Raw genomic sequence first — 27435 nt, 5'->3', positions numbered from 1 at the left:
AAAGTCAAACTATCAGCTGACAAAGTTCTCAAGAATATATCCGACCACAGGAAAACACATGAATTAGCAAAGGGGACTGGATGGCAGGTCTTTGCTGTTTTCTGTTTTTTAAAAATCCTACTAATGTGCATATTTGCTCAAACAAGCTTTGCTCAGAACACTCTGAGGCCCAGCTTACAAAGAGTATATGAGGTTTCACAGGGACAATAAACCCTTAATTTATAAAAAAAAATAACCCCCAGATACCTGGTCTCATTGGCTGAGAAAAAAGGAAAAGACTGGGGTGTCTTCTGAACTACACTGCCCACCATGGTAGCCACTAGCCACATGGCACTATTAAAGCTGAAAATTAGATTAAACTAAAATGAAGTCCCTATGTCAAAGTAGACACATTTCAAGTGTTGAAAAGCCACATATGGTGGGTGGCTACTATATTAGTGTGTATATAGAACATTTCCATCATCTGAGGAAGTTCTGCGGGACAGCACTTTTCCAGATAGTTGAGACAGTGTTACTAATTTATCCTCTGAACTTTGGCATAAATAACTTTCCCTGACTCCTCAGAGAAATAATGAAAAATTGCAGTTCATTTCAAAAAGAAAGATGTTTGGTAAAACTAAGTATCAAAATGTAATCCCCCCAAATGAAAATAAAACAGCTTTCTGAATTGTAAAATAGATCTCATCTCTTAAGTTAATTTCCTCTCCACTTCATCTGCTAGAGCATAATTCATAATTTATGACTCAAAACTAGTGTGGAAAAAAAATCTCCTATCTTTATTCTGTTTCCTAGTCCCAGCCCCAATAAATGTTGGTCATAGAGAATCTTGCATCTGTCAAAACTTGTATTTATTTTCCTCTCTCATAATCAAGACCAATATTATAATTTTAACAGCTGTTGCATGTTGATGAATTTTTCTGTTTTCTGTTTTAACTTGCGGCTTTTCTGAAACAATGTTTAAAGATCTGTGTACTGTCTGTTTATGAATGACAATGATTTGTTTCCACAGTAAAGATGTGTGCCATAGATATTTAAGCTTTTTCATTGGCTGTCACAAATTTCTTAAATGCATATTCAAATGTCAGGGAATGGTGTATATGCTTACAATAGAAGTCACTGTTTATTCATTGGGTGTTTTCAGCCAACACATTTCCAAGAGCCATTGTAATATAAATGGTACTTGAAAAGGAAAAGCTGGTAAATAGCTCTCTGAAGGAGAGTGATAGAAAGTGTGATGCAGACCCTCTAACACCTTACAGCTCACAATTAGACAAGTTGCTGGCTTTTTAGGTGGTCTGTCTATTATTAGACTCATGAGTTTTCATTCAGGTGGCACACATACATCTGGAGCATTGGCTAAAGGAAAAGTAGTCTGAGCTTGCTTTGCACCTATAGCAGCTCTGTAATTGCTTGCTGAATGGAAGGGTGAGTAAATGACACAAATTTTCTCTGCAAGTTGGAGAGTTATTTTGCATACACTTGAGATAATTTTATGCCTCTGTGTCTCCTTCTGAACTTCTGTCTTATCTGGAGGTTTTGGAACTGTGCAGCCATGTTGGATCAGCCCAGTCTGTTTGAGGGTGTGGTTGGTGGACACTGCAAATGCACCTCTGTGCCTGGTCCCAAATATTATAGACCTTATAGCTTCTGCCCATGGACTGGAGATTCGGGAAAATGGGTTTCCAAATAGTTTTCTGCAAATCTTAGGAAACTGTTTTAGTTGTCATCTGCTGAATACAGTCTGATGGTTCTCCATAATCTGAAGTAGCCACCTACAGAGAAATATAGAAAGAAGACTATTGAAACAACCCATTGTGATTTTAGTAGATACATCACAAAAAAGTGGAAAAGAAAATAATTTATAAGAAACAGTCAATTATTTGTCCCTCCAAAATAGAGAATAAAAGATTGCATAGATACTATTGGGCAACTTCTTGTTTAGGAGGGACATTAAAGGGATACTTCTAGGACTAGTTGACAGATTCTAGGAAACTTACAAAGGTAATCATTAGTTCCATGGTGGGAAAGAAAAATGCCTAACTTGAAAATTAAAATGTTAAGAATGGCAATAAATTTCTCTGTTGATTCCAATTTTCAGATTGATATCGCTGGGACTGTGTATAGTTACAAATCAGATTAAGAGGGCCTACTCTATGAAAATCAACAATTTGAGCAAACTTCTAAGGAATTGAGAAGCCAGAATTACAAATGAAATCTAAAACTAATGGTCTTAATGGAACTAGGGTCTCTAACTGAACTTACTTGAACTACTGGCCAGATTAACAGATACTCACTGCTTCCTCTTGTATATAATATATTAAACAACACTCAATTTACTGAATGTGGGCAACTAACAGAGAGCTCTATACTAAGTATGCTTACTACTCTTACAAGTTCAGTTGAACGCTCACTGTGAATGAATTGTGTTTGTAACTCAGTATGTTTATGCCAGTAGTACATATCATAGTAAGTATGTATATTTTTAACTACTATATAAACCAATGGTATATGGTGCAAAAAGAATTGTTTCTACCAAACAAGGTTGAATGCTTTGAAGCATCTAGAAAGGCAAGTCACTAAAAAGGAATGGTTATGATCAAATAAAATATAGGTCTAACTGTAAAAAAATTGTGGGACACAAGGAACTGTGTTAAGTATAGAGGCATTCTGCATGCAGACTGCTTCTCAAGTGCCTTTGAATTCTTGTCCCACTGTTAAGAAAACCAAACACTAGAAATCATACACAATGCACAAAGCATGTATTTGATGCAAAAACAAACAAATGTTGGAGAACACTAATATTTGGATCCCTAAGCAATGAAGCTTATTTGGCTCTACCAAAAATGTTATTTAACAAATACATTGTGTTTATCATGTATCAAGTACTATTCTATAAACCCTACAGTATTCACCAATTTAATCTCCATTATGACCCTTGAGTAGAAACCATCACTGTACCCATTTTGCAAATGGGGACACAGGCACAGAGAGTCTAAATCACCAGCTGGTAACTGACAGACTGGGGACTTAAATCCCCAGTGTGTCAGTTACCAGCTGGTGATTTAAGTCCACAGTAAGACTTGAATTCCTCCCTTTTACCTCTTTTCTCTGTGCCCTCTGCATAAAACACAAATGGACATGAGGGGCATTTTTGTGATTCCTACTCTGACATTTTGATTAAATGCCACACCTGTGACCAAGTCAGATCAGAGGCTTCTGCAGTGTAATTGTAATAAGAACATACCATTTTTATGCATTCCTGAAAGGCTCTTGATTTGTGGCCTCCAAGAATTTCCCTTCTCCTGCTTTTGTCTTGTTTTGGATATCTGTATTATCATCTTGAAAGTACATCAGTCTCGTATTTTTCACCTAACACAGTTTTTTCTTTTCCTTTTTATCTGTTATTTCAAAGACTCCTGGTACCCATATCCTTAGGCCAAGATAAAAAGAAAAGAATGTTATAATGTAGATTATTCACACAGTTGAAAATCTCAACAACTTAGAAAAAAAGTGTAAAAATTTGCTGTCACTTCTTAGGAGTGCTGACTTTTTTGTTTGCTAGTGCTTTATTTTATATTATTTTAGATGAGCTGAGAGGATTTTAGAATTCTACATGTGCTTTTGATTTTTTTTCCCTACACTAAATCTTTATTTTCAGAGTATAAATCTATCCAAGAGTCTTATTTGGCAGGACACTCAACTACACACTCACCTGTCCACGAGCCTGAATCCTATTTTCTGAGAAACAACCAATGCTGCCACCTCTTAGGAGCATTCCAAGGTCAATGTGGTTCTCCCTTCATATCGCCTTGCTGGAGCTCCTCTGGCATTGATGACTCATGCCACACAATCAAGCAGTTCATGGTCCAATATGGAATTGTAATCTTCATCTCATCCCTTAATGGCGGACATCATGCAGTGCAACCCCAGGCACTAGGGGTTGCATGTTAACTTTTCTTTTCACCTAAACAGTAATCTACATCAGGGCAAGAACTTTGTGAAAGTGGTATGTTACCCTTCCACAGATATAATCCCTGTTCATGGTAAATACTTAATATGTGTGTTGATAACTTAATACTTACATATAGACATTATTAATTTAATTTAATTTAATTTTGTGTGTTGGGGGATATTTTCTTTTCTTTGTTTATTTGCTTGATTTTTTATGCAATAATCTCATTTCCCTTATGCTTTTCCTTGCAGTTTTATTGAGATATGTAAGTTTAGTGAACACCTAGCACCTTACATAGTTACTATTTTTTTCTTGTGATGAGAACTTTAAGATCTACTCTCCTAGCAATTGCAAATATACAACACAATATTGTTAGCTATAGTCACCATGCTCTCCAGAACTAATTTATCTTATAAATGGAAATTTGTACCTATGATTAACTTGGTCAATTTCCCTGACCCCACCACCACACACCTTTGGCAACCATCAATCTATTCTCTGCTTTTATGAGTTTATTTTTTATACTACATAAAAGAGATGATATAATATTTGCCTTTCTCTGTCTGACTTATTCTACTTAGCATAACTATATATTATAATGTCTTTTTCCATTCACCCAGTTAGGGACACTTAGATTGTTTCCATGTCTTGGCTATTGTAAATAATGATGTAATAAATATGGAGGTAAAGGTTCTTTGAGATAGTCATGATACATTTCCTTGATCTATATGCCCAGTGGAATTGCTGGGTCATAGGTACCAGTAGTTCTATTTTTAGTTCTCTTTAGTTCTATTCTTAGAGGAATCTCCATATTGTTTTCCACAGCAGCTGCACCAATTTATTGTACATTCCTGCCAATAGTGCATGAGGGTTCTTTTTTCTCCACATCTACGCCAATACTTGTATCTATTGTCTTTTTTATTGAATTTATTGTGAAGACATTGGTCAACAAAATTATATACGTTCCAAGAGTACAATTCTACAATACAGCATGTGTACATTGAATTGTGTGATCACCACCACAAGACAAGTCTCCTTCTATCACCATTTATCGACTCTTTCCCCTTTCCTACCTTCTCCACCCCTCTTCTCTTCCAGTAATCTCCATAATATTGTCTGTCTATGAATTATTTTCACTTAATCCCTTTACCTTTTTCATTCAGCCTCCCTACCTCCCCCCTCCAACCATTGTCAGTCTGTTCTCTGCACCTATGAGTCTGTTTCTATTTTGTTCATTAGATTCCACATGTAAGTGAAATCATACAGTACTTGTCTTTGTCTGTTTGGCTTACTTCACTTAACATAATACTCTCCAGGTCTATCCATGTTGTCACAAAAGGTAATATTTTATCCTTTTTAATGACTGAGTAGTATTTCATTGTGTGTATGTACCAGAGCTTTTTTATCTACTCATCTACTGATGGGCACTTAGGCTGCTTCCAAATGATGGCCATTCTAACAGGTGTGAGGTGATGTCTCATTGTGGTTTGGATTTGAATTTCCTTGGTGATTCCTGATGTTGAGAATCTTTTCATGTGTGTATTGGCCATCTGTACATGTTTTCTTTGGAGGAACGTCTCTTCAGGTAATTTGCTCATTTTTTAATCTGATTGTTTTTTAATGTTGAGTTGTACAAGTTTTTTTAATTTTGGGTATATTAATACCTTATTAGATGTGTGGTTTGCAAATATTTTCTCCCATTTAGTAGGTTGCCTTTTATTTTGTTGATGGTTGGTTCCCCTTCTGCTGTGCAGAAGCTTTTCCATCTTACGTACTCTTTTTGTTTTATTTTGTATTAGGTTGCTTGTGCTTCAGGTGTCATATCCAAGAAATTACTTCAAAGAACAATTTCAAGGAGTTTTTTTCTCTTTTGTTCTAGGAGTTTTATGTTGTATTGTCTTATATTTAAGTCTTTAATCTATTTTGAATTAATTCTTGTGACTAATATAAAATAGTGGTCTAGTTCCATTCTTTTGCATGTGAATATACATTCAGTTGTCCCAGCACCATTTACTGAAGAGACCCTCTTTTCTCCACTGAGTATTCTATTCAAATGTTAATTAGCCATACATATTTGGGTTTATTTCTAGGCTGTTGATTCTATTTCATTGGTCAATGTATCTGTTTTTAAGCCAATGCCATGCTGTTTTGATTACTATAACCTTGTAGTATTAGTTTGAAACCTGGAAGTTTAATGTCTCCAGTTTTTCTTTTCCCCCCTCAGGATTGCTCTGGCTATTCATGATCTATTGTGGTTTTAAACAAATTTTACAATTTTTTTATTTCTGTAAAAAAATGTATTGGTATCTTGATAAGTTTTACATTGAATCTATGGATTGATTTAGGTGGTATGGACATTTTAACATTCATTTTTCAATCCATTAACATAAGGTAGCTTTCAATTTATTTGTGTCATCTTCAGTTTCTTTCATCAGTGTCTTACAGTTTTCAGTGTAGAAATCTTTTACCTCACTGGTTAGATTTATTCAAAGTATTTTAGTGTTTTTTATGTTACTGTAAATGGGGTTGTTTATTTTACTTCTTTTTCAGATAACTAATTTTCAGTGTATAGGAATACTACTGATTTCTTTATGTTAATTTTGTATCCTGCAGCTGTACTGAATTTATGATTTGATCTAATTCTAATAATTTTTGGTTAAGTGTTAAGGATTTCTACATGAATTCTTTATGAAATTATGCCATCTGCAAATGGAGACACCTTTACTGCTTTCTTTCAAATTTTGATTCTATTTATTTCTATTTCTTGCCTTATTGTTCTAGTCAGCTCTTTTAGTACTATGTTGAATAGCAGTGGTGAGAGTGGGCACCCTTGTCTTATTCCTGATCTTAGAGGAAAAGCTTTCATCTTTTCACCGTTGAGTATGATGTTAACTGTGAGCTTATCATATATGGCCTTCATTTGGTTGAGGTGTAATTCTTCTATACAGATTTTTTGAGAGTTATATCATAAATAAGTGTTGAATTTTGCGAAATGCTTTTTCTACATCTTTTGAGATTATATGATTCTTATCTGTTATTGTGATGCATCACACTTTTTGATTTGCAGATGTTGAGCCATCCTTGCATATTAAGGATGAATTCCAATTGATCATGGTGTGTGAGCCTTTTAAATTTACTGTTGAAATCAGGGTGCTAGTAATTTGTTTAAAACTTTTGCACCTGTATTCATCAGGGGTATTGGACCGTAGTGTTCTTTTCTTGTAGTGTCCTTATCTGGCTGTCATCAAAGTGACACTGGCCTCATATAATGAATTTGGAAGTATTCCTTCCTATTTAAACTTTTGGAAAAGTTAAAAAAATTGCATTGATTTTTATTTAAATCTTTAGTAAAATTCACCAGTGAAACCACCTGGTCTTGGGTTTTTGCTGTTGTTGTTGGGAGGCTTAGGATCACTAATTCAATTTCCTTAATTGTTATTGGTCTGTTCAGGTTTTTTATTTCTTCATGATTCAGCTTTGGGAAGTTGCGTGTTTCTAAGAAATTTTCCATTTCTTCTAGCTTCCCCAGTTTGTTGGCGTATGACTGACTGTTCATAGTAGTCTCTTATGATCTTTGTATTTCTGTGGTTACCATTTGCAATGTATCAAATGGTAACTCTTTCATATATTATTTATTTGGTACTCTCTACTATTTCCTTTGTTAGTCTAACTAAAAGTTTGTCAGTTTTGTTTATCTTTTCAAAGAAAAGATAAACATTTTTTCTGATGTTTTCTTATTAAGTATTTTGTTAATTTATGTTCTAATTTCTATTATTTCTTTCCTTATGTAACTTTGGTCTTCATTTGTTCTTTTTATTCTAGCTCCTTGAGCTATAAAGTTAATTTATTTATTTAAGATATTTATTTTTTCTTTTTTCTTGTGTTTAAAGATTTTATTTATTTATATTTGGAGAGAAGGGATGGATGGGAAAAAGAAAAGAAGAGAAACATCAATGTGAGAGAGGCAACATGGACTGGTTGCCTCCTATACACATCCCAACCAGGGACCAAACCCACAACTCAGACATGTGCCCTTACCAGAAAACAAACTGGCAACCTTTCACTTTTCAGGTTGATTCCCAACAAACTGTGCCATTGTGTTTTTTATTGTGTTGTAGATGCTTTGTTCTTTGTTTCTTATCTTGCAACCTTCTTTTGTGATTTGATGACTCTTTGTAGCAGTGTGTTTTACTTGTTTATCATAATCTTTTGTGTAACTATTATAGGTTTTTTCTTTGTGGTTACTATGAGGCTTACATAGATATGTTTTTAACATCCTATTTTAAGATGATAACAACTTTACCTTAATAACATATATAAACTTTACATTTTTTGTCTTTACATTTTTGTCAAAATACCCTCACATTTTAGATTATTGGAATTACAATTTTGCAAAATAGCAATATTGCAAAATTTTGTAAAATTACACATTCTAAAATTTTTTAATTATATATTTTATAAAATTACATATTTCATACTGTATATTTAACAATAAATTATAGCTATTTTTAATACTTAAGAAAATGAAACCATGCACCACCATTGCAGTAGTAGAGAATCTGACTTTGACTATATATTTACCATTACCAGTGATATTTATATGTACATTTATATGTTTTTATGATGCCAATAAGCATCTTTTTATTTCACCTAGGAGAATGCCCTATACCATTTTTTGTGAAGCAAGTCTAGTGATAAACATTTCCCTCAGCTTTTATTTGTTCAGGAAAGTCTGTCTCTCCTCATTTCTGCTATTCTTGGTTGTACATTTAAATAAGACTTTAAAAAGTCTTCCAGACTTTACATGTTTGCTCATCAGAAATAATTATTTACCACATGTATATTATTTCTTTTGATTGTATCCATGTGCCCCATAGACTTAACATCTTAACTCTTTCTCATTCTTTTTTTTTTTTTTTGCTCTAATGACCAAATAATCTCAAATGACTTATCTTCTAATTTACTGATTCATTCTTCTGCTTGGTTGAATCTGCTGTCTAAGTTCTCTACTGAATCGTTCAGTTCAGCCATTTTATTCTTCAGTGCAAGGATTATTGTTTGGTTTTTGGATGTTTTTTGGTTTTTTGTTCATATATTAGATTTTTAATTTATTTAGCTGTCATTTTATGTTTTCTTGTAGAATTCTAAACTTTTTAAAGAGGATAATTCAGATTTCTTGGTCAGAGAGTTCTCTATTTCTTTAGGGTCAATCATTAGAGCTTATTTAGGTTCTTTGATAGTGTCCCATTTACCTGATTCTTCATGATTCTTGATTCTTTGTATTGATGTCTGCATGTTTGAGTAAGCAGGCTCTTCCTCCAGATTTTACATAATCGCTTCAGCAGAAGCAGTCCTCCTCAGCTTGCTTGAGGTTCTGGATTAGTCACCTGGTAGCATCCTTGGGCAAGTGGAACTTGCTACATGGTATCTTTTTGGGCAAGGCCACTGCCTGAGATCTGTGTTGGGGGGTGCCACTGGTTGGGAACAATTGGATAGGACTGCTGGCTTGTTTTCTTGCCCAAGCACACCTGTGGAATGGGCTCCAGAGTTGCCAAGATTCACTGGTTAGTCTTCCTAATCAGGTACCATACTCAGCAGCTGGGTGGACCTGTGAATTTGCTTCCCTCACAGGGAAGAGCCATAGAACAGGCTCCACAGCCAGGACAGCTCATTGCCTAGGGACTAGAATCAGGCAGAACTGTCTACTGAACTCCATGGTCAGACAGGAAGACAAGACTATTTACTGAACTCTGCAGATGGGTAGAGTCACTGGCTGGGTTCTTTGCTTGGACATTCCTGCAAGTGCAGCTATAGAGTGGGTGATACGGACTCCTGGGTCCGCTAGTTATGCTTCTTGGTCAGCAGTGATAGAGCTATGATAACTAGCAGATAGGGCCATATTCCATTTCCCTGTCCAGCTCATGCAATAGAGCAGTCTCCAAGGCCAGAACAGCTTGCTGGCTGGGGACCTGAATCAGGCAGAACTGTGCATTAAGTTGCCTGGCCAGTATGGCCACCAACTGGGCTCTGTAGATAGACAGAGATGCTGGCTATGATCTCTGTTTAAGAGGAGCTTTATGCTATACAGCTTTCTGTATGATCAGATTAGGTTTCCTGGTCAGGCAAAGCAAGGCACTATATTCTGATGCAGATCCTGGCCAGCAGGATTCATGTGTTCAGGCAGCTATGAACAAATTCACACAGACTACAGAAGTCCTATGGAGAAAAAGGGACAGCACAGCCATTCTCTGAGTGAGAGGGAGGGCCCCGACCCCTGCCTGGACAAGCTTTTATTGCTTTTCTGGGTGCATTACATCAAGGATGGTCCTCATTTACTATGCACAGATTCACTGCAGGTGATTACCTTTTACAGATAACAAAGGAAAGAATGTTGCTAATTACTTCAAAGAGAAGGATGTTACAGATCAAGGGGAAAAGTGGTTGAACTGGTTATACTCCATATTTGGGAGGTTTAGCTCAGATTTTAGGAAGTTACAGTAAGCACTTACTGCCTCAATTCAGGGTGAGGGAGTTTTAGCAAAAGCAAGTCTCATAGTAGCCTAGGTACAATTCAGGCCTGATTCTCCACGGGAGAACCTATCTGTGGGTGTGGGTCCTGTGTGCCAGAACCTCGCTTCCCACTGGCCTTTCCAAGTGGGAGCTGGGCTACATTCCCACACCATGTGGAACAGTTCCCTATAATATTCAACAGTAGGCAGAGCTGCAGATTTGTTTCCCTGCCCATCTAGGGTATCAGAACATGCCCTAAAGCCAATATAGTTCATTATTTTGGGGACCCAAGTCAGGCAGAGCTGTGCATCAAGTAACCTGACTAGATGGAGTTACCAGCTGGGCTCTGTAGATGGGTAAAGCTATCAGCTGGAATCTGTACTTAGTGTACAGCCACATGTGTACACCCACACATGTATACCCACATGTGTATACCTATATACATACACCCACATGTATGTATGTGCTTAGCTGCTGGAAGGAGAAAGTTGGTCTGCCCAGATCCAAGTGCCAGTTGCTATAAGTCCTGCACCCCTTCTCTGCCCACTGTGATCTCCAGTATCAAGCCCCACAGATTCTCCCTGCAATCCCCATGGGACAAGACCATTGTGGATAAGACCTGTGTGAACCCCTAGAATTCTAGAGAAGCTGGATGTCTACTTGGGGCTCTTTTTCCCCACTAGAGAAACCATCGGCCCCATGGGCCCTCTCAGTGTGGCTCTGTGCCATCCTGAGGAAGGGGTGTTAGGGCCAGAGTGGTGCTGTTGCTTTTACCCTTCTAGTGTAGTCCTCCTTGGTCTCTGTGATCCAAGAAGTTACTTCAGCCTGAACCCACATTCTGGGATTTTCACAGTGGTGTCTTGGTTATGGAGAGTTGCTAGTTAGTCTTTTTTTAAAGGGGTACTGAAATTGGGAATGACCTATATCATCATCTTAATGACAACACCATTAAGGGGAACATTTCTTACTGCAGCAAGATTGTAATCTTCATTTAAAGACCATGTCTCTTCCTGTCTAGTTATTTGTATTTTTGTACCAACCCCCTGTACCTACATGCCTAAGTCATAGTTTTATTCCTTTTATTTCTTTATGAAAAGCAGATCTTGGGTATTTATACTTTTTGCTGACTTAGAACTTACCATTTCATAATAAACAAGCCACACAGAATTACCTAGAATTGAATAATCAACCAACCATGTTAACACAAAGGCATCTTCTTAAGGACATTCACTTATTCAGATAAATTGGAAAAAATCAACCATATTAAACATTTTAAAATGTATATATTTTGCACCCTGGTTGGTGTGGCTCAGTGGATTGAGTGCTGGCCTGCAAACCAAAGGGTCACCGGCTCAATTCCCAGTCAGGGCACATGCCTGGGTTGTGGGTCAGGTCCCCAGGAGGCAACCACACATTGATGTTTTTCTCCCTCTCTCTCTCTTCCTCCCCCTCTCTCTAAAAGTAAATAAATAAAACCTTTTTAAAAAGTATATATTTTGCTTTTTTAAAAGGTCTACACCTCTGCCTTTGTAGTATTTCCATAATATATACAGTTGGAGTGAAATTAAAAGAAAAAGAAATCATTAAGGGAGCATTGAAATCTATGGCAAACGATAAGGGAAGAGTGGGTGAGTGAGTGAGTGAAGGATTGGGTAAAGTGATGGAAAATTTTCCTTCTGATTGATCAGTCCCCCCCCTTGAGCCATAAGCTAAGAAGCCAAGAGAAGAGGCAACAAAATTCATCCAAGTTTGAAGCAGTTACCTGACTTCCCACATAGCTAGGATGTGAATTTGCCTTATCAGCTTCTAAAATTGATCAGCCTGGCCTTCAGGTTGCTTGTGTGCCAGCCATGGAAGTGGCCTTCAGCCATGCCCTACAGATCCAGGGTCTAACTTAAAGATCCGCAGAGCAATGGGGGGGGCAGTCCAGTGATGCTTCCCTGGTTCCGAGTAACAGTGGGGCCCAGATGGCAGCATCCTACTGACAGTGACTGTCATCATGCACAATCAGAGGACTGCGGTGGCTTCATGGTGGCATCTGGCAGACGTGGAGACATATGGGGAATGTGCAGCAGGGATTCTCTCTTCTGCAATAAGTACCAGAGAGACATTAAGTTGCCTGAGTATAGGAAGGAGCCTCTCTGAGAGTATAAGGGGCATTTTGAAAGAACACAAGACTCCTGCAGGGCAGGGATTTCACTGATGAGATGCCCTCCATGAGGTTTCTTTGGGATCAAGTGAGAGCAGCAGAGAAGATGAAAGAATCTTCAAGGTAATGGCAAATCATGATTTTCCCCTCTCCATAATGCATCCAGGGGCCCTCAATAGACTTGCTTCACCCTCATCAGCCTCATTTTTTTCTTTATACAAGTTCTTTACCCAAGCACAGAGCATGATCTGGGTTCTCCTTCAATTGTTCCATTTTGTATGTCATTTCTCTGTTCAGAATGGGACTCCACTCTCACCAAATCACCCCTGCTACTGTTCATTCAGTTGACACGTTTGGAGCACCAAAAGTACGTGAGTGCTGGGGATTTGGTGGTAGAATGCATTTCCTCAGAAGTTATGATCTACAAGTTCCCCAGAGAAAAAAGGGATGTGCACATGAAATGCTTAGAGGCAGGGTCAGGGTGGGGTCTACTGTGTTGTGTCAGGGGACTGGGGAAGGGACAACAGAGGGACTAATGCCTCAGCATGAGTCTAGACAAATTAATAGGAGTTTGTTAAGTGGGCCAGGGAGAGTATAAATGCAAAGCAGAAGAAACAGCCTATGCAAAGATGCAAAGGCATGAGAAAGTATCTCTCTTCTTTCTACTCCTATTTCTAAATCCATATACCTTGAAACTTCTCCTACAATAAAAACAGCCCCCTCCTCAATCTCCTACATACGTCTTGCTCACTAGGTCTCAGCCTGTACTGGTGTGTTACTGTGTAAGTATCCTACAGTTCCTTTTCCATACACGATTCTTCTTCCTTTTCAAAGCTATTAAGGAGTCTTGTCTTGTCTTTTCATTCCTTTCCTTTTCCTTCCTTCCTTTCCTTCCCTTCCTTTTCCTTCCTTCCTTTTCCTTCCTTCCCTTCCCTTCCCTTCCCTTCCCTTCCCTTCCCTTCAAGACCCGGGCTTACCAGGCCATGCATTAAATTCAATGTTATATTGTGCTTCCTATAGCATTACTATTGAGGGTACAAGTCGTCTGTTTGAAGGAAGCCAGGTTCCTTTTTACTTGTTTGCTTTGACTTTTATATTCATAGGGACAAGAGTCTTGTTTACTTATTGATCTTTGTATCTTTCAACACATAAATTGAACAAAAATAAGCCTCAATAAATGCTGAGTGAATTAATGGTTACGTGAACTTCTGGGATGAATAGAAAAGCTAACCAACAAAGGAAGTGAAAGGAAATGACTTTACAAAAGAAGTGACCCCAAGGGATGAAAGAGAAGAGATTGAGAACAGTCCTTGGGCAGTGTGTACGTAAGGAGAAGGTAGAGTTTGAAATATTGTTTCGATAAGTTGAGAGGGCCAGAGGAACTTATCTATCCTTTGAAATGAACTCTAGTTTATTTTTATTTTATATAATCTTTATTGTAGATTTTTTCATTACTAGTTAGTCCCCTTATATCACCCTTCCCACAGCAATCACCACACTGTTGTCCATGTCCATGAGTCCTTTTTCCTTTTTGCTCAATCCCTCTATCCTCTAACTTCCCCTCCCCCCAACTAGCTGTCATCTGTTCTCCATCTATGAGTCTCTCTCTGTTTTGCTTGTTGCTTCAGTTTGTTCAGTAGATTCCACATATGAGTGAAACATACAGCATTTGTCTCTCTCTGACTGGCTTATTTCACTTAGCATGATATTCTCCAGGTCCATCCATACTCTTGCAAAGGGTAAAATGTTCTTCTGTTTTATGTCCCAATAGAGTTCTATTGGGTAAATATCCCATAGTTGTTTTATCCACTCATTTATTTTGTTTTGTTATATCTCCTCTCATTACCTGTGAGACTTCAGATGTGGTTTCCACCTTGGAATAGTTCGTTCCCTATAGCTGTAGAGAATTGTGTTATAGATTGCAGGTATCCCTTAGCTGAGGGACTCATATTTCCATATTGTTTCATGGCTGTGAGTTTTCGTCCCTGCCATCCCCACCTCCTCACCAAATCTAAGTTACTTAATGGAAGACACATGGCTTCCTGTTCTTTTTATCCTCCTAAAATTAGATATATCCCAAATAAGTTCCATTGCTTTGGGAGTGAAGAAAGAGGAAACATATATGAAAAAAAAACCTGTAGCATACTTACAAAGTAACATTAATATAGGCTGAGACCTAGTGGACAAGATTGAGATTGAGATTGATAACAAGATAAGAGATTGAGGAGGGGGCTGCTTTTAGTCCAGGAGAATTTACACAAGCACATTGCTGGCTCTGCATAATCCATCCTCTTACCTGAAACAATGAAAAATCTCACAAGCTAAGACCAACATTGCAAACTGAGTGCCATAAGGTTTTGAGCCAGGTGGAGGGCTAAGTGAAGGAGACCCCTTTTCTGCTGCCAGTGCCGCCAATCGTGGATATGTGGAAATGCTAGTGAGGTGTTGCCATACCTTTAGGTATTTTAAGAAACTGGAAATGCAGACTTTTGTGTGTAATCTCTCAATTTTTAAAGGTTGGCACCCAATTCAACTATTTTATAACACTAAGGAGGCCCAGTAAAATATCTGTGGGTCAAATCTAGCCTGCAACTGGCTTTCTTATCTTGGCTTTAGTGATGGTGCATTTGAATTTAAAATATAGTACACATCCTCAGAACACCTATGCACTGGGCTCCACAATCATATAATAGTACAGGCAGAATATATCACTGTATTCATTATCTTAACAAAAGTTCATTGAGCACCTACTGAGAACGCAGAGGTTATCATGTAATAGGGAGACAGATACCATGAACAAACAATTATTCAGTAGGGTAGTAAATAAAACAGAACTATTTGCCAGCAGAGGTTCTCAGAGGAAACAGGGATTAACACTATGTGGGATGTCAGGGAAGCTTTTTAGAGGTAGTAACAACTAAACCAGACTTTGAAAGATAAATAGGAGTTTTTAAAGTAACAGGTTTCTAATGAGCAATTTGTGTACTACATTCTGGACAAAGCTTAATGCTGGGATTTTTATTTAGATCAATTGTAGGTCCTGGCTTTAATCACAACTATAAAATTATAAAATTGTCTTAATCTGATTTGGTCTTGTTTGGCCTTCTCAGTTCCTTACAACAATATCAGATTAACTCACTGAGCCCTGTGGAGAAACAGAAACTTGTGAGGAGTGCCATGCTAGTAGAATTCTCTGTCATTGTGACCTTGAACAGCAATTCTTTCTAGGCTTTTATCTGAGGCAGACTCTAGTTAAGCTGCATTAAGAAAACTGCTGAAAAATGAACAGCCTAAATCTAAGATTTGTTTTAAGGATTTTAACATTAAACAGAGGTTCAAAACCCAAACATAAATCAATATTATATTGAAACAGACTGAGCGATTGAAATGTAAATTCAGGGACATACATTATAGCATGCAACATTCAGGCTGAATATTTTTTTCATATTTCAAACACTTAAGAAAACTGATAATCTTAGATTTAGCAAATTTTATGCAGCAGCTGTTTATCATAGTAACTTTAAAAGCTTCCCCAGTAAAAATTGTTATTAGCTATTACATTTTCATGAATTCTGGGTAACTGTAAGATTTGGAGATATAGGGGACAGAAAGTACTGAGGAAGGAATGGTGATATTTACCTGGGGGCTTGATTATGAAAATTGGAGCATTAATTTCTTGGCACTCAAAATCATGGAATGTCCATTGCTGTCAGTGGATGTCACACTTGGGAAACCTTACTCCTTGCACAAAAAGATTAAATAACCCACATTCTGACATGAAAGACTAGTGTTTCCAGGAGTGAAAAGAAGTTTGGCTTTGTTCTGTTACTTCTCTCACCCTGAGGGTACACTTGTTTGAGATCTGCCCTGATATACCTGGGAGCCACTTTCTGGACCTGGGCAATGATTTGCAATCCTTTGAAGCTATACAGAGACTTTTGAACAATGTTAGACCTAACAGGCTTCACTGAGGAACATTATTGAAGTCTTCTCTGTATGGGTGAGGGAAGTAGGGTAGAGGATGGGATATACATTAAGAAAACACATAGAAGCAACTTTAAGTGCCCCAACATCTGAATCATAGGGTTGTCAGAAAAAGAAGAGGAAGAGCAAGAAATCATAAACTTAATGAAGGAAAACTCCCCCAGTCTGGTAAAGGAATAGACTTGCAGGAAGTCCAGGAATCCCAGAGAGTTCCAAAGAAATTGGACCCAAGAAGGAACACACCAAGGCACATCATAATTAAGTTACTCAAGATTAAAGATATCTTTAATCTTAAAAGCAACAAGAGGAAAAGAAAGAGTTATCTACAAAGGTGCACCCATAAGACTATCAGCTGATTTCTCAAAAGAAACCTTACAGGCAACAGGGGGCTGGAAAAAAGTATTTGAAGTCATGAAAGGCAAGTACCTACATTCAAGATTACTCTATCATTTAGAATGGAAGGGCAGATAAAGTGCTTCTCAGATAAGGTCAAGTTAATGGAGTTCATCATCACCAAGCCATTATTATATGAAATGTTAAAGGGACTTATCTAAGAAATAGAAGAAGATAAAAAACTATGAACAATAACAATTATCAACAACTGAACCTTTAAAAAAAGCAACCCAAAACTAAGCAGACAACTAGAACAGGAACAGAATCACAGAAATGGAGATCACAAGGAAGTTTATCAGTGGGGAGGGTAGAGAATGGGGCTGGGGAAAGGTACAGGGAATTAGAAGCATAATTGGTAGGCATAAAATAGAGAGGGATAAATTAAGAAATGTATAGGAAATAGAAAAGCCAAAGAACTTATATGTACAACAAATGGACATGAACTAAAAAGGTGGGGGGAGGAATGCTGGAGGGTGGGCGGGGGGTAAAGGGGAGAAAAAAATGGAACAACTATAATATAATCAATAAAATATACTTAAAAAAAAGAAAAGAAGCATTCACAATCTCTCAGCAGAACCCACCCAGACCAGACTGAGCCTCCATGAGTAGAGAACTTCACACATGTCTAAAACTCAGTGCATTTCAGAATGGTCAGACCCTGGACACCAATGGGATTGGCCTTCAGTTGTGCCTGCCCTGCTGCCATTGCTCAGAAATGTGCTAGCACTGCATTCCCAGTAAAAACCAACTGGATCAGAGGAATGGGCATGAATATTCCTCAGGGCAAGATGTTCTCCAATCCTGGTGCACTGATGTATAGCTTGGGGACCTGGCTGCCCAGAACAGTTGGGACTGGCTTCAAGGGCATAAAGACATTCCCCCACCCACTTACCAGTTCTCTCTCTCTCTCTCTCTCTCTCTCTCTCTCTCTCTCTCTCTCTCTCACACACACACACACACACACACACGCTGATACAAACCCAAGTCAAATTTTTGAAAATTCTGATGGAAATGTTCAAATGAGCAAGGTGGCAGGACTCCTTTGTGAGGTTGGGGAACCAAGGAAATGTCATGAAGTCTCCTGTTTAATAAATCCATCTTCATACAATCAAGTTGTAGCAGCCTTTAAAGCAATTTGTATCCCTTAACAGAGTCCATTTCTATCAATCCCTGTCAGCTTTGTGTCTCAAAATCAAGAGCCAAAATAATGCCCTTTTTCCTGCAAAGTCTGGGAACTCAGACCTGCATGGGGCTCGCTGGAATGAGCGATATTTCTGTGTATGCCACAGATCTTGTTCTGAAGATGGAGTCACTGCTGATTCACTGGTGACCCGAGACAGGCCATACAAAGACATCGCCACTGCCTTCTGCCATATACTGTGGTTGATAAATCTCTACATTTTCATACATCCTATGGAGGAGGATAGAAGGAGCAGAAGAGAACTTACCTATAAAATAATGCAAAGTAAAGGAGCAGGAGAAATGTGTGGGAGGTTTCACTAGAGAAGTCAGCCATGCAGTTGTCACCTTAGGATGTGCTGTGTTGAGGCTGCAAGATGTATTCCTAAAACTGTGTAGGGTGAAGGCCACTCATGGTCAAAACTAGAGTTTCCCAAAGAGATATCTGTAGTTACATTAATAATAAGGCTTTGAGGTCATAGCTCATTAGCAGACAGACCTCATCTCACTGAATTCTTCCTATAAGCTCAGAGTGTTATTGCTTTTTTACAAATGGAAAAATGAAATTTTTAGAGACTACTGCTTTTTTTAGCCAGGGTTCTTCACTTGGTCCCAAGACCAGTGGGTCCAAAGTAGCCACTGCCTGCTCAGGGCCTCATCTTCAACTGTCATATTCATTAATTTCTCCAGGGCTGCATAAGAAAAGGATATTGCAGTAGCTTTCAGCACATCAGACAATTAAAAGGCACTTAACAGTCTGTTTGGACTTGGCAATGTGCTACACTTTAGACAAATCAAGTTAAATACATTTGGGTGGTGTCCTAACACCATTATGGGGATAACTGATATTTCTCTGAATAAGGACAATGAATCTAATAACCAAGTAACATGATCCAATCACTTTTTCTAGAACATGTTTATGCCAAGAAATAACAGTGTCAGAGATCATGTAATCTACCCACCTTGTTGTCTGATGCTCAGATCAATTCATGCCTGCTGCAATGTCACACAGTCTGTTTAGAGCTGATGAGAACCCAAGAGTCCTGATTCCTAGTATTGTACCTTTTCCAAAGTGCTGTGGGGTAATAAACGTGAAATTTACTTGAATTAAGGAAGAGACAAGAAGTGTTTTTTCAGTCTAATGGACACCTTTGAGAAATGGTTTGTGTGCAGTGGGCTGACTGGAAACATCCAACTTCAAGGAGGCACCTTGGAGAGAACTGAGAGGTAGGAGGGGAAGAGAAATCACAGTGTGGGGTAGCAGAAAGACTACTAAGACCCAAGCAGTTCACCACAGTTTGTCTGGATGACCTTGGGAAGGTTCCTGAAATTCCTAGAACCTTAACATTCCATTTGGACAAATATAACAAAGGAAACATGTCTAAAATATCTTAAACATTAACTGTTGAAAACTGAACAAATGCTGCAATTCTTTGCTTTTTCTTCCTATGATTAGGGACCTGTATCTGGCTGGCAAGGGACAGGAAAGGTGCAAAAGTAATCAGTTTTTTCAGCAAGTATATTCTTAATAAAAATGGTCTCATAAAATGAGGTATTAGGCCCCAAATAGACTATATTAAGTCAGTTTCTCTTCACTATTGACTTTTTGTTGTTGTTTTTGCATTTTCCTGGGAATTTGTATTTCTGGGGATTCTCTGAGGACATTTAGCTCTAAGTAGATCTTTATAAGCTTTTAGTTCAATGACTCAGAGTGCATGATTAAGCAAGAATATGTGTATGAGATATGCTGGCATTGGATGAATTGGAAACACCTGGATTAAGTTGTCTCTCTAAACTGGTGGTTAAAAGGGGCAGGGTATGGATCACAGAATCCTTTGAGAAGCTGAGCATGGCTGCAGGGTCTCTTCCCACATACAGAAAAAAAATTTTCTTATAACTTCAACATATTCAGTAACCCTATGAAGACTGTCTATTAACGTTCTTAATTAAGTAATGAATACTAAATTGAGAATTCATTCATGATGATGATCTGCACCATAACTTCCCTTTTATCTTTTCTTCATTCACTCATATTGGAAACTTTCTATTTTACATCCTTCTTTCCTTCAGACCTGCTGTGAAGCCCTTAGCAAGAATACTAGATCCCTGAATATCTACCTTAATAAATTAAAAGTACAAGTCCCCCTAAAAGAGAGGTTTTCAGCTTTTCCTTTTTATGATTGTTCTTTCCACCCAAATACTAAATATTGAATTGGAAGGAAAAATGAATAAAGGGTCCTGTCATAGGAATCATATTGCATAATAGATATATTTCAAGGCAATTGTAATGTGTGAGGAAAATCAGAATTTCAAAAAGTGTTGTGCATTTTTTGATATGAGATGCATACAGATATTTTCCCATAAGTCTTGCCCATTTTTCACTCGTACCTTTGATGTTGTTCAAGGCAGGCATTGAGATCCTTGAATTAACATAAAGATCTCACAATAATACAACTGCAAAATACCATTCCCATTAATGCTGCAGCAGAATTTGCTCTAAAAACAAGGAAAGCCTAAATGAAAGAGATAATCTGCAAGCTAGTGTCTCCAATGCAAAACAATCTTCTCATCACAATGTTATGTCCATTACAAAAAGAAAAAAATAGCTCACTGCATTAATTCCATATCAAAATGGAACATTTGAAATGTTCCTGTGTGCCCTTTGTGCAGCTGGATAGATTAGCACAATTGATTGTTCACTAAGCTTCCAGACTGTTTATTTTAGTAACTACATTTTGCTGCTATTCTCTACTAGACTGCCGAAACACTGAGGCTCCACATACCAAAATACTCATTTGTGATCCCTCAGAAGCAATTTCCTGATATATCTTAGTTTTTACCCTAATTATGAGGAACTATTAAACCTATCCTAACAATGGTTTTGACCTGTTTCTGGAGAATGTTTGCTTATTGATCACCCACCTCAGAAAGATACATTTGTTCTCTTTCCCAGTCAATTCAGTATAATCCCGAGCTCCCCAGCCCTAGGCAACCACTGATCGATCCGCTTTCTGTCACTATGGATTAGTCTTGCCTTTTCAAGAGTTTAATATAAATGGAATCATATAAGTCATACTCTTGTGTCTGCTTATTTCGTTTAGCATGTGTTTGATATTCATCCGTGTAACTGCTTGTTTACGAAGTTTTTCCACAAGGACTTTTGGTTTTCTGATTAGTGATGAGATATCATGAGTGCTTCCTCAAAGGCATTCACAGAAAATGTTCAATACATTAATGGCCAGTGTTTTGGTAGCACATTCACTTGTGTCTCAGTTAATAGTTAAACATGTTCCCAGGACTTGTGGTTATACAGCATTGCCAAACAGGAGGATATGTGCGTATCTCTATCCGGATTCTAAGGAACATAGATAAATAAATAGAAAAGTTAGAACAAGAGCTTTGGAGTTAAATGTACCTGGGTTTCAAGTCATTCTTTGCCACTCACTATTGTCATGACTTTGGACAAGTAATTTCATCTCTAAAGTTCTCACATCTCCTCTGTGAAGGGAGGGAAAAAACAGCATTTACTTCTTGGTTGTTGTATGTGTGTGTTTTAGAGTTAAGTGAGTTAGTCTATGTAAAGTACACAGTACCATGTATTAGATAGATTGCCAGTAATAGCCACTTTTTTATATCACTCCTCTGTTACTTTTTTATTTTGCTCCATTTTTTATATTTCTTTGCTTCTCTTACAATACTTAATGCACTTTTGGGTTTAATAACTTTTCATTGACTTTCATTCTCTCAAGCACTTTGGTAATTGCCTTTAGCTACTTTGGATATATTTGTATACTGTTACAATATAAATATGACCAATTTTCTCCTTTTTAAAAGCATATAATTGAAAAACAACAGTATTTGCATGGCATGAGAATTTTGACATTTCTCATACATTCATAAAATACTATACAAATTCCATGGAATACTAAAATAGATAAAACAATGTGCAGAAGCATATACAATTTGTAAAAGAGATGCAGTTAAGTCACTGTTATGCCTGTTATGTTAAAAATCATAATAACCATTATAGAAGCTAATGCAATTCTGTGAGGGCTACATTCTGTGACAATTTTAAAAAATTTCTTGGCTATATATCCTGTAAACATGGGCAAAGGTGAGTAACAGACTGAGAGAAGCACTTTGACATATGTAACAATAAAGGATTCAAATCTAAAGTATATAAATAATTCCTATGAATTAGAGCTATGAATGTTAACAAGTTAGAAGAAATGGAGAGAGAAGACAAAGAGTGGAAACAGGCAGTTGACAGGTGAAGAAACACACCTAAGAAACTTGTAAAAAGATGCTCACCTCACTACTAATGAGAAATTAAAACACAAGATACCTATTTTCACCCAATATACCGGCAAAATAATGTGATAATATTAAGCACTGTCAAAGATAGAGCTTGCTATATGCAAAATAGTGTTATTTCAGGCAAGGAATGTGATGAATATCACATTCATGAGGAAAAGTATAAAAAACACTGTAGAGATAAACAAATAATCTCATGATCTGCTGTTTAAAATATAAGCCTCATGCATTGCTGGCAAGATTATAAATAAGTAAAAAACATCTACCTTTGACTTAGCAAGTCCATGTATCCATATTTACTCTACATAAATCTTTACTCATGTGCAGAGGGTGACATGTAAAAGGTTGTACACTATTTCTAATAGCAATTCTACTAGTTTTTAGAAACAACCTAAATGCCCATCAAAAAACTGTAATACCATGCTATATGATATTATGCAACAATTTAAGGCAATCAAGTTAAACTATATTTACTCATCTAGAAAGATCTCTGGAAAATATTGAGAAAATGAAACTGCAAAACTATACAGTGACATGATGTTATTTACCTCAAACATACACACAAAAGTATATATGCAAACATATGGAGACCACATGGGACACTGTTAGGGAAGAGAATAGGATGAGGGATGGCCAAGTGACACTTTATCTTCTTGTAGGGTTTGGATTCTTTACAGTGAGAATTTACTTATATACTACTTATATAGTTGAAAATGCATTGTTAAAATAAAGGAATGACCCATAGACATGGACAACAGCTGGGGGTTGACTGTGGGATGGGGGGTCAGCTGGGTGGAGGGAGGCAAAGGGGGGAAATTAGGACAACTATAATAGCATAAGCAATAAAATATGTAAATTTTAAAAATAAAATCAAGGTAAATTAAGATGATAATACCAGTCAATGGCAGGAAAATGTTACAAATATTGAGAATAATATGTGGGCATACCATATGCACACAGGCAAGCAAACACATACATTTATAATGATAGACTTCCAAGACTGTATAATATACATTGTCCTGCACAAATAACACTCCTTTTTATTACAAAACATTTCATTACAAAGTCATAAGCATATAATTCTGTAATATAACAACATCACATTCTAGCACACCATATAACATTTTAGGTGAAATGTTCACATTAAAACTATGAATTATTACCACCTACCTACCACATTCAAGCAGGCGCTACTTCTGCTGGACCCTGTGTTTCATAGGAACTCTTGAAACAACAACCACATACTACAGTGGACATTCTATCAGTCTCCATTTTCAAATGCTAAGCCCTGAGTAGAACCTTGAAGTGGGAAGCAGTGAAGGAAAGGAAGAGTGCAAGTGTTTCAGAGGTCTCTCAGAAGGGGAGAGGAGGGTGAGAGAAGGCATAGGCAGAGGTATGTTTAAGGTTGTAATTTATGAGGTTAGGTTAGGGGAATGAAAAGATAAAAGAAACATTGTGTCTCAGTGGAGAAAATAGTTGGTATCGTGTTTTCTCAAAATGTCAGGGGATATGTGTAAAATACAAGGCAAATGGAAACGGTAGAACATCTAAGTTAACAAGGGGAGAAATGAAACTTAAAATAAATTAAGCCTATAATATTGAATTAGAAAGGGATGAAAGAAGAATATATCATAAGAGATCTGAAGTAAGACAGGAGGAAAGAAATAAGTGGATCAACATGACATTGCCAGTGTGTCCGGTGCAGGAGGGAAATAGGACAAGACAGTGCTGCAAAGCTGAGTCAGAGATTTGGGAGTTTAGTTAGATAATAACACCCGATGGTAAGCTGTTTATTAAAGAATATTTATAGTGATAAAGGAGCAAAAAAATGAATAGGTAAAGACACTGAAAAATACAAACATAAGGAAAACAAGCATTGACGAATTATAACAGTTAAGGTATAATGTTTAAGGTTCAAAGCCTTAAACAGTAAATAAGGGGCATTAGGTAATTTAAAAAATACAAGTCATGACTAAAAAATGTAATAGTCATAAAATTATATGCACCATATGCCACTGAAAGTGACCTCAGAACACAAAAACATGGATTCTTTCAGAATTGGGCAGCCTTGATAGACAAAATAATAGGTATGACATAAAGAAACAAAAATATAATCAATAATCTTAATGTAATACCTATATACAAAACTCTACATTGTTTCAGTAAGGCATATGCATTATTTTCATATTTCTACAGAACATTTGGAAAAATCACTTATGCCTTAGCCACACAGAAAACATCAATGAAATAAAATGTGAGAATTTTACAGGCTGATTCTCTGAAACTAAGCTAGTAAAATTATAAATAAGTAATAAAAAAGTGATCAAAACATGTTGCTACTTGGAAATTATAAAATAGACTTCTAGACAATCCTGGGATCAAAGAGAAGAGTAAATGTGGCATTATAAACTATCTGTGAAGCTGTGTAAAGAAATATACTTTCTACCAAAATCTACGAGACATGGTGAAAGCAGAAACTTTTTTCTGAACTTAGAAAAAATAGCAACTGGATATTTTGAAATATCTTTAGTAGTTAGAAAATGAAGAAAAATAATAAAGTGACATAATTCTCATTTTAAGAAATTTGGAAAACGACAGCAAAACAAGCCAAAGAAAATTACAAAGTAGAAATAACTAATAATAAAAGCTTAAATTAGCTACTGAAGAGAAGATATGTGTGTGTAATTTAGTATATATATTTTTAAAACAATTTTTAATTACCACTAAAATTGTTAAACTTCTCATTTGACCAATTAAGGAAAGAAAAGAGTAGAGCTGAACTATATTAAAATGAGAAGTAAAGTCAAAGGTGCAAGAGAGAATAATAGTTTACAAGAAAATGATCAGGTTTGCAGCAACAAATTTGAAATAAAGTATTGAAATAAAGCAAAATATACATTGAAAATAAAGTGTACAGTGGAAGAGATTGGAAAGATGATTAAAGATCTGTCATTGAAAAAGGCCCCAGGAGCAGATGGGCTTACAGAGAGCTTCATCTAAACTTTAAAAAATCTTGTAAAACCAACATTATTTAAGTCCTTTCAGACCATGAAAGATAAAATCATTATAACTTTAATATCCAAATCAAGTAAAGATAGTACACATATGAAAACTATAGACAAATATAATCTTATAAATTTAGATGCACACATTGTAAAGGAAATATTAGCAAACAATCAAGAATTGTCTTTAATACTACACTGTGACCAAATGAGTTAATTCCAGAAATGCCAGAGTGGTTCACTGTCAGGAAATATGTCAACACAATGCATATAGCAACCTCAACAAGTTAAAGTAGAAAAGCCATATGCCCCAAAGTGTACTGAAAGTGTATTTGAAAAGGTTAGTAGGTCAATGCCCATTCCCAATAAAAATTCTACTTAAACAAAGTAGATGGAAATAAATTAAATATAATAGAGAATACATAACACTTAAAAATCAAATATTATACTGGCAAATAAAAAACACAGAGATCATTTTAACCAAACTCTGGGAATGAACGCCAGTGCCTGATGTCACCATTGTTACCTCACATTGCACTGACACTTTCAGTAAGTACAGGAAGACATGAAAATAAATGGCAGGTATGCATTTTAGAAAAGTAAAACTACAAATTTCTCATACTAATTTTGTAAGTGCATGCTTAGAAATCACCTCTATTTAGAAAAACTAGAATAAAATGGTAAACTTGTTTAATTGAGGTAAGTATAATAAAAGTTAATAGCTCTTGCCAATTCTGGTAATAATCATCTAGAGATGCAAAGATGAAATAAATCCCTTCTATAGTAAGAACTAAAACTATAATATATTTAGGAATAAATTTTAGAAGAAATGTCCTGATCCACATGATAAAATTCAAACTAAAAAAAATGGATTTGGATTAAATTACTGTAGCATGGTTTTGAAAGAAGAAATGCCTGATAAGAAAAAATTTAATGAAAGTGTGAAAAAGAAGTCAGGGGGACCTGTTTTACTAGATAACAGAATATACTATATAGGTGCTGTGATTAAAATCAACATAAGAATAGACAAACAGACTGAAAGAACATAATACAAAATTCAGAAATAGATCTTAGTGTATATGAAAATCTAATATATAATGAAGTCAACATTGTAATTTTATGGATAAGGGGTGCATTATTTGAAAGATAATACTTGTACTACTAATTATACATCTGGAAAAAATAGGTGTATAGAAAATAGGTATAATTGGTTATCTTATGCCATACAAATAAATAAATTCTCAATAAATTGAAAGATTTACATATAAAGGAAATGATAGATATTACAAAATAATATGGGGTACCACATCTATAATCAAGTAAAACACCTTGGTAGCTATTGGTATAGGAATAGACAGACCTGGGGGACAAAATATGAGATTCAATAATAGATCTAAGTATATGTGAAAAAATGTAAAAAATGTATGAAAATCTAAAAAGAAAGGTGAACATATTTGATTCTATAAAAATTTTAAAAACTGATTTAAAATATTAAGAAAAAATTGTAGGCAGTAGATCCAGAAAAAATATTTGTGATCCAGAACATAAATATTTATAATATACAAAGATTTCTTACAGATTGACAAGAAGGGAACATGTAACACACTGGATAATTGAGCAAATATTTGGGAAGACAGTTAATAGAAGTATAAATCCAAATGGTCAATAAACATATTTTTAGGGAGCGTAGGAAGATAATTTTATTTCATTTATTTTTTATTTTATTTTATTTTATTTCTTTGTTGTTGTTCAAGTACAATTGTCTCTATTTTTTCCCAAGCACTCCCCTCCATCCCACCCTGGATCCCACTCCCTTTGGCTTTGTCCATGTATCCTTTATAAATGTTCCTTGATGACCCTTCACCTTCTTTCCCCCATTATCCCTTTCTCCCCTCCCCTCTTGTTACTGTCAGTTTGTTCTTTATTTCAGTGTCTCTGGTTATATTTTGCTT

At 36.4% G+C, this 27435-nt stretch overlaps 1 protein-coding gene across 3 annotated transcripts in view; it reads left to right on the top strand.

The window, feature by feature from the left end:
- The window catches only part of NCKAP5 (NCK associated protein 5), an 881281-nt gene that overhangs the window by 683137 nt on the left and 170709 nt on the right, over window positions 1-27435 (top strand). The gene's annotated exons all lie outside the window — the stretch shown is intronic.

This window comes from Phyllostomus hastatus, unplaced genomic scaffold (assembly GCF_019186645.2).
Source record: "Phyllostomus hastatus isolate PE091 unplaced genomic scaffold, TTU_PhHast_1.1 phas_scaffold_60, whole genome shotgun sequence".
NCBI lineage: Eukaryota > Metazoa > Chordata > Mammalia > Chiroptera > Phyllostomidae > Phyllostomus > Phyllostomus hastatus.
Note: the sequence above shows the minus strand (reverse complement) of the source record. Positions and strands in the feature narration are given on the sequence as shown.